At 39.0% G+C, this 16,891-nt stretch overlaps 1 long non-coding RNA gene across 1 annotated transcript; it reads right to left on the bottom strand.

The window, feature by feature from the left end:
* Positions 1-2,510: 2,510 nt before the first annotated feature.
* Positions 2,511-3,810, bottom strand: LOC148734387 (uncharacterized). Its single transcript, XR_015998667.1, has 2 exons — positions 3,672-3,810; positions 2,511-3,568 (listed from the first exon to the last, which is right to left on the bottom strand). It is a non-coding gene; the product is annotated as an uncharacterized LOC148734387 (long non-coding RNA).
* Positions 3,811-16,891: the final 13,081 nt, after the last annotated feature.

Here is a 16,891-nt window from a genome sequence, read left to right as displayed (position 1 = left end):
GGTTGGACATGCTCGTTCTGTCTTGTTGTCACAAATTGAAGCTATACGATTACACGCCGCAAATGACAGCTGTTCGTGAAGAGTTAAAAGAGCTGCGCCTGCCCAGCAATTAATCTGGCAGATGGGTTATTTCAGCATTGAGAAACGCTTCTTTCGTACTTGCCTGTCCAAGAGCTTGTAAGATAAAATCGATGCTGAAAATTTCAATCTCCATTGACTTAAAGACTTCCTCAACATTCGGATAGCGCGTTGAAGCATGTACCTATAAGTAAAGCTATTACCGTGTCTAATTATTCAATTTTACTTCAGCCGACCAGGGTTTTTTCGCAGCAAGAAAAGAAACCGGCGGATGTCCAAGCAATTACTTTTCCACTGAACTGTTATCTCCGTATGGTGGGTGGCATTCTCATTAGGGAAGAAGCAAATGGCCCGGCTTGCGCCAAAGACCCGTCTACGATAAAACTCATATGGCGATACCCGTACTGTTATCTCAAACCACAGCAATTTGTTTGTACTCAGCCATTTGTGAAACATTTATTTACCCGAAATTGTGTTGTTTAGCTGTTTCGTTTTTTGGTTTTTTGAGTTTTAAGGCCAGGTTAATGGCAAAACGAGCTGTCTTGGAGCTTTAAGTATCACTCTCCGATGTAATTGGCTATTAGTCATCAAAACACGAAAGCGGGCCAAAGGTTGCAGGCTAACGCATCAATTAGGGTTTAAATCCTTTGACAAATTAGCCTTTCATGAACGTAACTCTAGAAGCAGATACGGTTTCTTCACAAAAGAAAACAACCAAAATGCTTCGCCTTAAACTTTGGAGAATATCAAGTGACACTCGACTCTATTGTGAACAGTGCGTTATCACAATAGCTGCCCGAAAAAATCTTTGTGGTTCCTGGTTCTTTGAACACGTGTTTCTTTGTAATCAATATATGGAGACTCAGAATACTATTATATCAGCGTGGAGACATGTGGCTGTAGGTTTCCACGTTTGGGTTTCAGTGCACAGTACAAAAGATACACGTGCAGTATTGCCGACACCTGAAGCGATTTTGGACAAAACCTGCTGTCGCGTTTTTCGTCGAAGCATCTGCAGCTGCTCGCCTATTTCAACGTTTCAAAAGTCAGCCATTAGCTGAAAGATTGTTTTCTTGTGATTTCTATCTCGGCCGTGATCTTTTGATCCTTTATCTTTCTTTAGTTGAGTACTGCTCAGTTCATGTCAAACGCTAAAGGCGGTTTGCGTCAAGAGCTTGTTGGTTTTGCAACAACACAGCAAATTGTTTTTTAAAAGTTTTATTATACGTTGGTAACGGTTAAGCAACACTTTTAAGAAATGTCGCGCGCAAAGCCGAGAATTAGGGTTCTGTTTGTTTCATTTGAAATTCACCACTTAATGGATATCTTTATTCTCAAATCATCATTTGGCCGCTTGCTATTGAACCCTTCTATTTGAGGTACTTCCTAAGCGCTCGAAGTCTGAGATTGAGGACGTTCCCGTTTCTTGGCTATCCTAGACGATTTAAGATATTCAGAGAGAGATTTTTATCTATTCCCAAAAGTTAGCGTTCATTTTGAAATTTCTTGAAGGACGAAAACGTGTTATCGTTGGCCATGTAGCCTTAATTTTTGTATTTTCAAATCGTTTCATATCAGGCAAGCAATTCGAAGCCTTTCAGACCATAATTGGATTTTTTGTATGAGTCATTTAGTGAACTTCGACAGACACTCGTGGTTAGCACGTGATAAAGTGTTTCCGGAATCTTGCCAAATGCGTCATTTCACGATGGGCATGTAATGGGTTACCACTGACGTGGGTCCAACATGGGTGCGCCCGGCCCCCTTGACGAAAAGTATGTGGGCGGGTTGTACGCGATTGTTTTGCTTGAGTGTCAAACTGTTTGTAAAGTGGACGTACAAAATTCCTTTTCGAGAAATTCATTGAGTTGATAAATACAGCAGGAGGTGTGTTTTTTTGCGGGTTTTAGAGAAAGGTTTGCCATTCAGTAAGTCAGTGGCTTAACTTTCAAACGATAACTGCAACCCGTGCCTCGCCTTCTGTTAAAGTATAGGAATGCCTTCCAAGTTAGAATAGGATTGTGTATCTTGTTTATTCAATTGTGTTTTTACCTCCCAGCTCAAAAACTTGATAAATTTCCCTCGCTGGTTTCAGCGTATTGTGATCAGTGTTAACTGATATGCTGGACAAGTATGACTCCCTTTTACCTGACTGGTGGTCGAGTCGAACTCTGATCTGTTTTTTCTTGTGACGGGCAGATTTCTGCTGATTCGTGTCTCGTTTCCTACCTTGTACGATGGAAATACTTTTCTATTTATTTTTAAAAAATATACATCCTGTTTGCGACATTCATTTACTAAAGATATTAACAATTTGTTGCGTGAACAACTCAAATATCCCCAAAATTAAGCGAATTTAAAATTTGTTAGGATACGACGCTCAGACGTGGGTCAAAAACGGTACCGAAAAATGTTCACAGCATAAAAAGTAATTAAAAAAATAATTTTTTTAATTTTTTACCAGTGTTAGGCTTTACACGTAAGATTTTGTAAACATGAAATAAACAGTTGGTAACCAAAACCTTGCAATTAAGTTCCTCTCACAGTCCACTCTGTGGTGGTAAGATGTGTCTAAATTTGGAAATGCTGCAGGGAGTGAAGATTTCAAAGGTCACAACCGCCATATTTTTAACAAGTGATTGTTTAGCTAGTGTCAAACTGTTAGTGAAATGGACATCCTAAATTCCTTTCCGAGAAATGTAGGACATGCAGAAGGGGTGGAGTGTCTCTACAGACAAATTCAAAGTTTGAGGCTGACGTTCTCTTCTAGGAAAGATTAGCTGTTCTGAACGTAACAAATCCGCTAACCATTTGTCGCCGGATTTCAAATTGAAGTAGATAGATGACTGAAAATCATGGTAGCGTAGTGTTATGCACTCTTATGATACTTGCCTCAAATCGAGCTTCGATAGTTTGGCGAATGTGCGGTGACGAGAGAAAAAAATCTATGGGTGATCAACGGACTTAAAGTTTTGAAAGAGAGGTCATGAAGAAAAGTGTTGTTCCTGGATTTCTCAATGTCGTAACCAATTAGTCCTTTTTCAATTCGGTCATGGTTAAATTTCCATTGAATCGAATAAGATGAAAATCAAAGTCTCCAGTTTCCCATATGTATGACGTGGTATAGTTTTTTTTAAGTTTGTTGTCTGCAACCCCATGTTAAGTTTTCTCGTGGTATCTCCACGTCGCAAAGTCAGTAAACCGATGGAAAGTATGGTCTGGTACTTTTTATAAAATATACATCAATTTTCTGAGGTCAAGCTATTACAACGATACATATAAATACTCGGTCGTTACCGTCCAGTTCAGGGTAGTTTTGTGCTTCGCATCACGAAAACATCTCAAAGTATAGGCACGCATCTTCTGAAGCCTTTGAACATCCAAAATCAGATGAGTAATTCTCTCGAACATCTCTTCAGCCGAGTTGAGAAACTTTGTTGCTATATCAGGATAACGCTGTTTGGCTGGTAATCTAGTCTCTTTTCATCACCTGCCTGTAGAGTAACATATTAAACATTCAAGGAGATGTTCCTGGTGAGTTACGTCTGGGAGTTAAAGAGAAACTTAGACGCTTGGTTTAATTTCAAGTTTACCGAGTGAACATAGCTGATCCGGCAATGTTGGGTCCAACGGTGCTGTCTTGGGACGCAGCAACATGTTTGGGTTGAGTGTCTCCATGTTCTTCCTTGCCCTTAGATCTTGATTTTGATTTCTCCCTTTTCCTGACTCGATAAGATTCTGCGCGAGAAATTCTAACTGAACCTGGAAAACAGTTATTGAAGAACCACCGTTTGGATATGTCATCACTTAAACCTCAAAATATTTAGAAGAAATATTTTTTTATTTTAAATGGCAACAATTCTCAAAAACAAGAAAACCTGAAAAAAAGCTTAACACTGTGGAATGTTAAACTTCACTGGATCCGTTTAGTTTGTTATTACATCTATTACATAATCCCAATTTTCGTTGCTTTTATTTGATCAAGTTACTTTTACTAACTTTGTAGAGTTTCTTCTTAGCTATTCCGTTTTTGAAATGTTTATGGGTAAACAGGCGATTACCCAAGCCCTCAGGAAGGTCAGTACACCGGTTTCATTCAGGCTGCCGGCAACCCGGCACTTTTTATGCAAGTAGTCCACCCGTTACGTAAAGGAAGAATTGGAGCTTACACATAAATACATCGCGTGCGCATCGCTTAATTTAAAAATGTATAGTAAACAGCAACAGTCTGAGGTCTATGACAAACATTATTATAAAGATATTGCACCAAAAGTAAACAGAAATCTTTTTTCGGAAAATGGTGTGCTCTCATATGCTGTCTGGACGATTGAGTTCCTTTCTATAAATTGGAATACGCATGGATATGATATCATTTATTACTGAGATGTGTTTTGGCGCGTTTTTGTCTATATTTATCACTTTTGGTCATCACTTTAGAAATTGTACCAACCATTACAGGATTTATTCTTTAGTTTGCAGTTATTGCTATTATTAGAATAGTTGTCCCACTGACTATAGAGATGCGCGCGCTCTGATTGATCGAGGATTGTGTCATATCTCGCTGTAATCACCTCGCGTGAGATGATTATAGCAGGAGCGCTAAATTTCAAAATGGCTGCCTCACCTTTCGTCAATACCTCTGAGGAATTGTTAAACGCGATAGAAGAAACATTTCAACTGCAAAGAGCACAAAAGATGCTATTGAGTTTGGCGGAGCACTTATATATATATATGAAGTTTTTGATGATTGAATTTGATACGAGTAATCAGTACAATTGCAATAAAAAATGTGCAATGCTTTCTTCATTTACAGAAATTAAAGTATAATTCGAAAGCTCGTTAGCAATTTTATTAAAACCTCAGGCTCAGTGAAATTTTTTTAATAATATTTTGAATAATAATTTTCAGCCATATTAACTGAGTCTGAGGCGAATAATTGGTAAATATCAACTGAGTCGATCAATAAGTAAATTGGTCACCGTAAAGAGTTTCAAAGCTGACCGGACGTTTTAAGCGTTAGCCCTTCGTCATTCACTCTTACAAAGGGCTGACGCGCAAAACGTCAGCTTAACAAACTCTTTACGGTGGTTAATTTACCTATTGATCGACTCAGTTGATGAAACTAGATTGTCTTGTTTCATACATAAGTTGAAAGCTGTTGGAGCAAACTTTTAATCTCTTTGATAAAACTAACGAAAGATGGTGTTGTAAAGGAACTACAAGACATTTGTATTTTCTCCTTCCTATCAAACTCTTCAACCTTCTGTCAAAGTTGCTTCGCTATAAGAAATCTGGACAAATTTGTTTTGGTATTAGCTCCTTTTTGCCACGATGAAGAATAGGTTTCACGTCGCATTCGTTCAGTTTAAGGAGGTCTTCCAGTTCCAGTACACTTGGCCCAAGTTCCCTTAGTAATGAAGCTCAAAGTGGCTTCCGTCGTTTATATATCTTTTTCCCACATTTTCCTAAGTTCCCTGAAAATGGTACCAGAAAATCTCAGTTTATGACCCATCAGGTTTTGATTACTCTCCGACGTTATGTTATCATATCAACACTGGTGGTCACCGAGCTCGTTTTTTGAGTTACAGGTTCAAAACTCATAGATCAAGGGTGTTTTTGAGAGGCTATAATGTTACGCTGGAAACCCTTATTGTAAGAAAAATTATCACAACAAGTTTAGAAATATTTGGCCTTTTATTATTACAATTTCAAGGGAAAAACGAAAAGTCATGAACCTATGACACACCAAAGAATTGTTTCAAAATAACGAAACTACTTTGGTCTACACGGTCGGGAACATCGCAATCTTCCTTTTTTCTCTGAGGATTTTAGACAGAAAACTTTCTCATGGTATAGATAAAGTTACATTAATTTGTACTGATTCTAAGGTTTAACCGTTTTTTTAAAGCACAGACTTAATTCGGCCACAAACTCGGACTTTCAAGATAGTGTTAAGCAGTTGAGCAACCATACAAAAGTATTTGGTTAGTTTTCGTCTTAATCTATCATTTCACAATTATTCTATGTACGTTTCTACCCATTAAACAAAGGGGCGAATTGAAAACGTTCTTAATTTACTCTTAGCCCGAGGAAAATACGGTATGCAAGCTCATTAACACATTTTTCGGTAAAGTTTTAAATTGGACAGCTTAATAAAGGCGAATGGGGGCGAAAAAAAACTGAGACTTAAGGGTCTAAAAGGTGTGAAAATTCATGTTTTTGCATAGAGGTAGTCGCGGAAAGTCTCAAAAAGGGGATTCATTCCTTACATTCACGGTTTCAAATCAATCAGGTCGTGAAAACAGACGCCATTTTACGGAATTTGTTCCCTAGCCGAGGGAATGTAGTCTGCGTTCCCGAGATGGCGTGTGAACACCGCGCCGAAAAACTCGTCTGCCCCCGCAGACTAGGAATTAAAGAGGCTTGGCTATTACAAAACTGGAATTTACCGAGTACCTGTCTCAAAAAGGTAAAGAGTTTGAATATCTCAATGGCACAACCATACCTTACTCTTACTAACTTTTTTTTTCGTGCAGTTATGGACGCACATGGCGTCAACGAAACGAACTAAGGCCGTTGCAACAGAAGCCAAATATTCAGAGACTTTCTGTAGACTAAGACTCTTATTTCGTGTTAATCACGAATGTTGAATTTCGTATATCTCTCACGCGAACCTTTATTGCACGTACACCCTCAGTCTCGTCCTTTGGCTAAAAGACAACTGGGTGTTAATGAGCTCTCTAGACTCTGCCTTATGTAGAAGGAATTTTTACTTTCACCTCAGATGAGATAGAGGATAGAGTCGTTACTTTCCAAAATTGAAGACTCCTCAGATTTCATCATCAATTTTCATGACTTGGCAAGTGAGACGTTATACTAGAATTTAAGGCAAAGCCTATTTGAAAACTAAATCAATTAAAACTAAATCAATCATTTTGAAATTAATCAATCAAATCGCCAAGAAGTATATCCTGATCACAGCTGTTCAATTTAACTCAAATGGTTATGAAAGGTGATAGCGCTTTCCAGAACCGTTTTATACTTAGAGCTTTTAGTCAATTACATAACCAACAGTAATCGAAAAAACAGGAGATAAATAACGAGTGATAAACCGTTCTATGGTTAACGAATCCACCGTTTGAAAGAAGAGTTGTACAGTATCGGTAGGGCACCCAGAAGACTCCTCATGGCTCATAAACGACATAAAACTTTCATTTAACTGTGACTTAGCCGGACAGCAGGCCTCGCGGCTTCATCAAAGTTTCCTTTTCAGCTTTTTGTACTTTTTGATGTGCTTATAAACTATAAAACATGCCGTAACTAACCGCTCTTCCAAGTCGTGTGAAATAACATGGGTGTGTGGAATATATATGTAATGTGATTTTATTATCTTTCTGCTATTTTCTGTTCAGCAGTGACAAATGAGTTGAAACTAACTGATGTGAGTTCGCTTCCAAGTTTAATCGACAGGTAACTTCAAAATACGGCTATTTAGATCAGACAGATCAAAGTATTTAATATGTCCGGCCCCGTCCAATCGGCTCCGATAAATTAGGTGGATTCCTTTTTAATCATTAAAAAGTTAACTCTTTCGGCACCCCTTTGATCAAAGAAGGTTCAACATATTGGTGTTTGGCCTAAATGTAAAACAGAAAGTCACACAAGGTTAAACTGAATTGCCTACTTTGGCTCTCTTTCAATTTGAGATTAATCTTCTTTTCAAGGGCTTGTTTTAAAAACAAGGCAATGTTTTGAAAATATACGTTAATAAGGATGTTAAATGGCCCAATCAAATTCTGATGGCAAACATGTGTTCGAGTGCTTGGAGGGTGATAACTCTCTCGTTATCGTTTGCGGTGATACAATGAACATATGAAGGTTTAGTTTGCAAGCATGGTGGCACAATAAAAACAAGTTTAATTGAAAGGAATGAACGATTGTAATTGCGTCTAGGTCTGTAAGCACTCTCAGTAATAGGACGTTCAAACCGCTGGTTTTGAACAAAAGTGTTTCGTAAACACCAACAACAATTGGGTTTGAACACCAAGGGTATGAACTTAACCCTAAATCCTTGGTAATCAACACTTAAAATACCGCTTTCGCCCTTTTTCACAGTTAAGCGGCGATTGGCACCTCTGTACTTAGTAAAAATTGGTTCCAGGTATTTTTTCTCTTACTTGATGAAGAGGATAGATTGATTGAACAGTTGTTTACACGATTAAAGAAACAGAAGAATGAATCCCACAAAATTTCACAATCGATATAATTCACTTTTTCTAAGCAATTGTGCGAAACAACCTTCGTCGACGGACGTTAGGGCGGGGCCTTCCGTACTTGTTTTGATTTCAAGTAAAAGGTTTTGAAACAAAATCTTTCCAAATTCCCATATGCACATGTTTTACAAGGCGAAGTGGGTGAACCACTTTAAAACAGTTTCCAAAGAAAGTTATGCAATTTTTTTATTGAGGAAGGTTTATTCTGCGTAAGTGCGTATTTAAGTTCTCAAGTGCGTATGTAAGTGTGCATGTAAATGCGTATGTAAGTGAGTAACTTGGGGTGTAAGTGCGTATGTTAGTGAGTAACTGCGTATGTTAGTATGTAAATTCTTAAGTGCAGATCAAAGTGCGTCAGTAAGTGTGTCTGCAAATGCGTAAGTGCGTAGTGAGTAGGGTAGTGAGCAAGTGCGTGAGTGGTAAGTACGTAGGTTAGTGCGTTTGTGAATGCGTAAGTGCGTATGTAAGCGTCTAAGTGCATATGTTAATGGGAGAGTTCGTAAGTAAATGTGTATGTGCATAGGTAAATGCGTATGTAAAGTCGTAAGTGTGTCTGTGTCTGAAAATGTGTAAGTGCGTATGTTAGTGCATAAGTACGTTTGTAAATGTGTAAGTGCTTAAGTGTGTAACTGCGTAAGTTCGTAAGTAAGGGCTTAAGTGCGTAAGTAGGTGTGTATGTGCGTAATTAGGTGCCAAAGGGCGTATGTAAGTGCGTGAGTGAGTAGGTTAGTAAGAGCGTATGTTAGTGCGTATGTCAATGCTTAAGTACATATGAAAGTGGGTATGGGAATGTGTAAGTGTGTTTGTAAGTGCGTATGTGAGTAAGTGCATATGTAAGTTAAAAAGTTCGTATGTAAGTGTGTCTGAAAATGCGCAAGTGAGTGTGTAAGGGCGTAGTGAGTAGGTTAGTGAGTGTGTATGTAAGTGCGTATGTTAGTGCGTATGTGCGTATGTGCGTTTGTGAATGTTTAAGTGCGTATGTAAGTGCTGAAGTGCGTGTACGTAGGTATGTGCGTAATTAGGTGCGTAAGAGCGTATGTAAGTGCGTAAGTGAGCAAGTTAGTGTGTAAGTGCATAAGTAAGTGCGTATGTAAGTGCGCATGTTAATGGAAGGTTCGTAAATAAACGTGTGCGTGCGTATGTAAGTTCGCAAGTGCGTATATAAGCAAGCCTGAATACGCGTAAGTGCGTATGTAGGTGCATAGTGAGTAAGTGCGTAAGTAAGAGCGTATGCAAGTGTGTATGTTAGTGCGTAAATGCGTTTGTTAATGTGTAATGCGTATGTTAGTGTGTAAGTGCTTAAGTAAGTATGTAAGTGCGTAAGTTTGTGAGTAAGAGCTTAAGTGCGTAAGTAGGTGCGTTTGTGCATAACTAGGTTCCTGAGAGCGTATGTAAGTGCGTAAGTGAGCAAGTTAGTGTGTAAGCGCGTATGTAAATGCTTAAGTGCATATGAAAGTGCTTATGTGGATGCGTAAGTGCGTATGTAAGTGCGCAGTGGGTGAGTTAGTAAGTGCGTATATAAGTGTGTAAGTGCGTATGTGAGTAAATTAGTGTAAATGCGTATGTTAGTGTGTATGTGTGTAAGTGTGAATATTAATAGGTTTGTAAGTAAATGTGTAAGTGCGTATGTATGTTCGCAAGTGCTTATGCAACTGTGTCTGAAAATGCGTAAGTGCGTACATAAGTGCGTAGTGAGTGAGTTAGGGAGTAAGTGCGTAAGTAAGTGTGTATGTAAGTGCCTCAGTGCGTATGTTAGTGCGTAAGTGTGTTTGCGAATGTGTAAGGACGTATGTAAGTGTGTGAGTGCTTGTGTAAGGGTGTAACTGCTAAGTAAGTTCGTAAGTAAGGGCTCAAGTGCGCGTGCATATAAGGTACGTGCGTATGTGCGTAATGATTGGGTTGCGAATAACGAGATCCCTCTGTTTTGCGCAAAGGGTTCTGGGATCGCCACGGCGGCAAACATTGTTGCTACCAAGAAATATATGGCGGAAAGGTGTTTTGACATACAAAAAGACGATTCTGGAGAACATTCAGCGCATTTTTACAGCCGTTTTATCATAAATGGATGAGAGCAGTATTGATGTGGGGGAAGCGTAAGTTTCTGATCGAATAACTTTGAATTATATGATAAAATGTACCGATAAAGTTCTCTCCGGATCTCCTTGCGGAAGGTTTATTGTGAAATCGACATCTCGCAGTGGTCTCGAAATATTCCAAAGAAAGATATAAATCATGAAATAACCCAATAAAGAAATTTCAGTTGTAAATAAGTGTGTACAGCCTTTGTAACATTAACTAACGTCTTTTATGTATAAATTATGGCTTCCGAAATTTTACATCCTCAAAGGGAGAGAAGTCGTTGTCAGAGGAAATGGAAATTGTTTGTACCGAGCTATCCAGGCCAGTTGTTTTTGGGGTCCCTCAAGGCTCTGTTCTGGGCCCTGTGTTATTTCTTTTATTTATTAATGACATTTCTTCTTCTGTTCAGTCAAACTTACGTCTGTTTGCAGACGACTGTGTTTTATATAGAAAGGTAGCTACCCTACGGGATTGCCAAGCTCTCCAACAGGATCTTGATCGTCTCTTTCTTTTGATCGGAGACCTGGCAACTCTCCTTCAATGTAACTAAGTGCTATCATCTTGGGATAACTAGTAAGAGAACACCTCTTGATTTTGGCTACTCGCTGAATGGAAAGGATATTACAAGAGTTTCTTCCACCACCTACTTAGGAATTCATATTACTGACAACCTGTCTTGGAATGATCATTGCAGCAATATCTGTAAGAAGGCAAATTCAACCCTTGGTCTTCTCAGACGTATCTTATCTGGTTGCTCCGAGGAGGTCAAAAGTTCAGCTTACCTTGCTCTTGTTCGCCCTAAACTAGAGTATGCTAGCAGCGTATGGAATCCCTACAAGCGGTGTAATATTAATAAGATCGAGATAGTTCAACGTCGGGCGGCCAGATTTGTGTTCAATGATGTATTCCCGTTCTAGTCATGTTTCGGAGATGTTCAACACACTGGGTTGGGACTCTCTAGAGCATCGCAGATTACTCAATCAGATGTGCATGTTTTATAAAATCTACAAAGGTTTTGTTGGCATCTCTTTACCAGCGGAGATCTCACCCATAACAAGAGCCTCACGTCTTCCTAACTGCACACCATTCGTTCAACTTCGCACGTTGAACTATACATTTAAATTCTCTTTTTACCCCAGGACAGTTAGGTACTAGAACAATTTAACATTGCCTGTGATTCCTGACTCATTAAATGGTTTTAAAGCTTTTATTTCAGAAATGTTGAAACGATTAATGTGTATATGCGAATTTTAATTTTTAATTTATAACGTTTGTATTTGTTTTCTTTCCGAATATTTATTTATTTATTTATTCATTTATTTAAACTTCTAGTATAGTAATTTTACTGTTTTAGAAGTATACTGATTAAAGATTAAAGATTGCTCTCTTGAGGGACGAAATAAGTGTTGAGCTACTCTTCGCTTCGAATGCCGTAGAAGATCATGTCAAAGAAAGCAAGATCACAGGAACTTGGGCAGAAACTGTGGACATCTTCAGCTGTGCATTGCTCTTCAAATGACCCATTTGCCACCTTATCATTGCAGAAAAGATGGTACAACTTTGAACCGATTTTGAACACTGATTCCTTTTCATCAATCACAACAAAGAAGTGTAGGTGTCCAATCACTTAAATGTATCACGATGATTATCAAGCAAAACATTTTAATCTCACTCTGCCTAGAGGTAGCTGTTGTAGTGCTCCTCTGCCTGAGAATACAGCATCTGTTTCAATGAATTTGGAAAACAGTGGTTATTCATATGCCAAAGCTGTAAAACAAATGTCACAAACTCGTGGTTCCTTCAAACCACCTTCAATTAAAGGTACAGATTCCAAGCAATCTGGTCAAGATCTAACTTCTATAAATACAAAAACATTGTCTCCATATTCTAAAACAACTGTGAAAAAGCCATCTCTATCTCCAGATGCTACCACTACCAAACAAACCTCTTCTGTGACACAGCCAAATCCTGCTACATGTACCAAACCTTCAGCTGTCCAACAACCATCTTCTACCTTGACCACTTCCCAAACATCTACAGATAAACCTACATGTACCACTACTAAGCGACCATCATCAAAACAAGCCATTGCTACATGTACCAATCCCAACTTTGACCAAATAGATGTGAGAGAAATTAAAGCATTTATTTTTTTGCAGGGTGTTCAAGTCACCTCTTACTACAAACCTGAGTTTATTCAGCTAGCTAAAGCAGTTGCTTTTATGGACCTTCCTACCAACCCTGACTTTGAAAATGAGTCCCTTGAGGAATGTCTGTTGAGATGTCTCACGCTTCCAGCTGGTGAAAAGATCTTGGACCCCTACCAAATGGCATTGTTGTCCAATGACTTTTTCCAGCTGCCTCCATTTGGACTAATGGACATTTTTAATTATCTAATTTTGAGCAAAACTGATTATGATAAAATTGTGTTATCCTCCTGGCACTCATTTGAAGAGCACAATCTATGTGCCAATGGCCATGTTCAGAGCCTTGGAGTAAATGCTATAAACGGGACCTTGATGGCAGTATTTTTTAGTGTTTGTAGCTGGAGTTATTCCAACTCATAAAGAAAACACTCAAGAAGGAGATAAACTTTACATGCTCTAGTTTGTTCTGGATTGAATTGGGTTTGTGTATTCTGCATTCTGTAGGTGCAAGGGTGGAGCAGATCAAGGATGCAGACATTTAAGTGCAACTTTGTTTGAATGTGATGATTTTCTTTCAAATCAAAAAAAGTCTGTCACCTCTATGTCTGTGTATTGGAACCCCGAGCCAACACCTACACACAAATCTGTCCCTTTGTCCAAAATGAAACTATCAAAAAGCTCTCTGAGGAAAAAGAAACAAAAAGTAACCTTGTATGATGATTCATGGATTGACTCCTTTGATCCTAGACCTAAGAAAGATAGAAAAGAAAAAATTGATTTTGCAAAGAAACTTAGAAAAATAGATCCTTGTTCTGTTATTCTTGACTTTTTAACCATATTCAAAAGAACATGATGAAAATGAAAAATGTGCTCCACTTTCTGAAAATACATCAGACCATACTATCTTAAGATAATGATTACATTAAGACAAATTTTGATAAGCTATCAGAAAATAACCTAGCTTTTAAATTTTGCTGAGGAATTTCTGAAATCCTTGACATCTACAGAAAGTGAGAGAATGATAATAAACAAAGCAGCTGTGGAACAATATGAGAACAAAAGCTGGCATGAGATGAGACACATTTTGGTTACTGGTAAAAAAATTAAATCTCTTTATACCAGACAAAAAACTTTAGAAAACTATGCTCTTACTGATGTATCCCTCACTGTTGAAAATTTCATTGATCAAAAAGAGTTTAAAGAAAACCAAGTGTATCCTGAAGCCATAGAATGTGGTATCAAGGAGGAAGAAAATGCAAAATCCTACCACTCAAAAGTAAGTGAAAAACAGCACTGTTCATTTGATCTTGAGGAGCCCGGTCTCCTCATTAGTAGCAGTTATTCCTGGACAGGAGCAGGTTTAGATGGTATTAGAAGATGTCATTGTTGTGACCCCTCAGTAGTAGAGAAAATGTCCATTTAAAGGAAAGGACCTTGATCCTAAAATTGCTTTCCTGCTACCAACAGTTGGTGGAAAAAAGGAAGATGGGAATTATTTTCTTGACAAAAATCACTTACATTATTTCCAATTTCAGACTGGCATGGTAGTTTCAGGTTTAAAAATTTGTGATTTTGTTACATATACAAGTAAAGGGATATTTGTTGTTACATTGATAAGTTCGGGGAAACTGTTGTAGCAACGGTTTACAAGTGTTATTGTAAGCAAATAGTTCCTTCTTCCCTTATGGAAGCCTTACATAGTCACAATTTTCACATAAAACAGTTATCTCAAAGTCATGAAGATCAAATAAAAATCACTAAATAAAAGTTTTTGCTACTGCAGTGTACACCTTACTTTATGCTTCTTCTACATATATTAGTTAAAGCAGCACAAACAAAAATAATTCTATCCAACATTGGTTTTCACAAAAGGGGAATAACTACTGAAATAATTCTAAAATGTTTTAATTTCAAAATGTTCCTCTCAACATGAGTGCGTAGTGATGCCACACGACGGGTGTGTGAAGTCTCTTTGGCTGACTGACGTGGACCTCGACTGACGGAAGGCTGGTGAAACGAGATGAACTTTCTAAAATGTTAAGAGATCCCGAATCACAAAAGCCTTGTCATTAATGACTGCATCCCTCTCCTCAAGCAAGTCCAGCAGTCCACTTTGCCTAACAATTTCTTTATCACAAAGCTCTGTCACTGTCGCTCATTTTTAAAAAAAAATTTAGCGGCACGTCTTTGAAGCCTCTCTAGTGACGAACTGTTGCCAGCTCCGCAGCACTTCCACACGGTGTCACGATAATCCATGATAGGACTAATATAAGCTGTGTAAATGGAAGTAGCACAGTCGTAAGATTCCCCCTAATGTGCCCTAGCATTCCCAGTCTTTTACCAACTCGACACAAAACATACCTGACATGAGAATTCCAAGAAATATGTTCATCAAATACAACTCCTAAATTCTTAAATTAAAAAACGCGCTTAATGGGTTTAGATTTAGATTTATGATTTATTTAGCTTCGCCAACCGGCAGGGACACCGTAACAGCTTGCGTCAATTACTGCGGGCCCGATAAACCCACCCATCCCACCCCAGGGGAGGACATCCATCACACAGTAATCTCGTGTTTGGGAAATTAACGTCTCCTTCCCCAACCCTACAGGAGCCGGGACCTCCATTTATTCGTCCCTATCCGAGAAGACTAGAATATCTAACCATTTCTTGATGTTATAGAAAGGCAGCAAATTCTTCTCTATTTTAAGACCCTGAGTGTTGGTCCGGCGAGGGCTCGAACCCTCGACCTCCCGCACAACAGTCCAGCGCTCGGGTCGGTCCTTGAACGCTATACCAAAACTTGCTTTAGAAAGCCTAGCGTGAGTTCCGAACAACATAGCTTCAGTCTTCACTGTGTTTAAGAAAAGGCTGTTATTACAAAGCCAGGATCCAGTTAGATCAAGATCTTCATTGAGACTTTCCTCGTTTGTAGCAGCAAACTTTCCAAAATAGATAACACGGTCATCAGCTTACATTAGCAAACTACACTTGCGGGCAACGGTGGGTAGATCTTTCACATGAGGCACAAGCAACAGAGGTTCGAGGATCGATCCTTAGGGCACACCGACAAAGAGATTCAGCGTCTGAGAAAGCTCCCTGGAACCCAACAACTTGAGTTTCTACCTTTCAGATAGTCAGTAAACCACTCGTATTCTTGATCTACGATACCCAGGGCATAAAGCTTCTTTAATAGCAGGGAATTGTTCACATTGTCAAAGGCCTTGCGAAAGTCTGTAAAAACAGCTCCAGTTATTTGACCTTGATCAATGTTAGTACGTCTTCTCGTATCAGCTAAAGATAAAGCCGCAAATTCCGTAGAATGCTGTTTCCTGAAACCGCACTGGTATGGGCTCAAAATGTTATGCCCCCGTAAATAATCACATAGTCGCACATTAACAGCCCTCTCTAGCAATTTAGAGACTGTGGGTAAAATTGAAATAGGCCTGTAATTATCTATATCCTCCCTCTTTCCCTTTCAAGTAAGGGAATCACACGTGCTGCTTTCCAAGCATTTGTAACTTTACTTTGCCGCAGAGAAGCATGAATGATCGCTGCAAGAGGCTTCATGATAATAGCAGCACTGTCCTTAGGAAGACTCCTAATTGAGCTAACCGCCTCCCGGTTAGCTCAAAGGATAGAGCGCTGGACTGTTGTGCAGAAGGTCGAGGGTTCAAGCCCCGGCCGGACCAACACTCAAGGTCTTAAAATAAATGAGAAGAATATGCTACCTTTCTACAACATCAAGAAATGGTTAGATATTCTAGTCTTCTCGGATAGGGACGAATAAATGGAGGTCCCGTCTCCTACAGGGTTAGGGGTAGAAGACGTTAATTTCCCACGCACGAGATTATTGTGTGATGGATGTCCTCCCCTGGGGTGGGATGGGCGGGTTAGGATTGATTGTAAAGCGCTGTTGATCTGTCATTGTAAATAGCGCTCTATAAGTGATAAATTGTTGTTGTTGTTGTTGAAGACGCGGTGGAATGTCGTCCAGGCCAACGGCTTTTTTGGTCATAAGCCCTTTAGGTTGTTTCAAGACAAAACCTTCGGTAACTTCAGTGAACTGAAATACTGGGCGACGACGCGTCACAGGTCAGCTGGAGCTTCTGTTTGCAGGGTTCAAGACAGTCAATAGTTACTCTTACATTCTTAAATTTTTTTAATCTCTTTAGAAGACATTTTTGTAATTCTGATCTTGAAAGCCATGGAACTAGAAAGGACAGCTCTTGAGAAAGAAGTGTTATCCGTGTATTGTAAATTCTGACACTCGAGATGAATTAATGCCAAAATTGTGAGCTAGGAATTTGACAT

Source organism: Stylophora pistillata, chromosome 3 (genome assembly GCF_964205215.1).
Source record: "Stylophora pistillata chromosome 3, jaStyPist1.2, whole genome shotgun sequence".
NCBI lineage: Eukaryota > Metazoa > Cnidaria > Anthozoa > Scleractinia > Pocilloporidae > Stylophora > Stylophora pistillata.
Note: the sequence above shows the minus strand (reverse complement) of the source record. Positions and strands in the feature narration are given on the sequence as shown.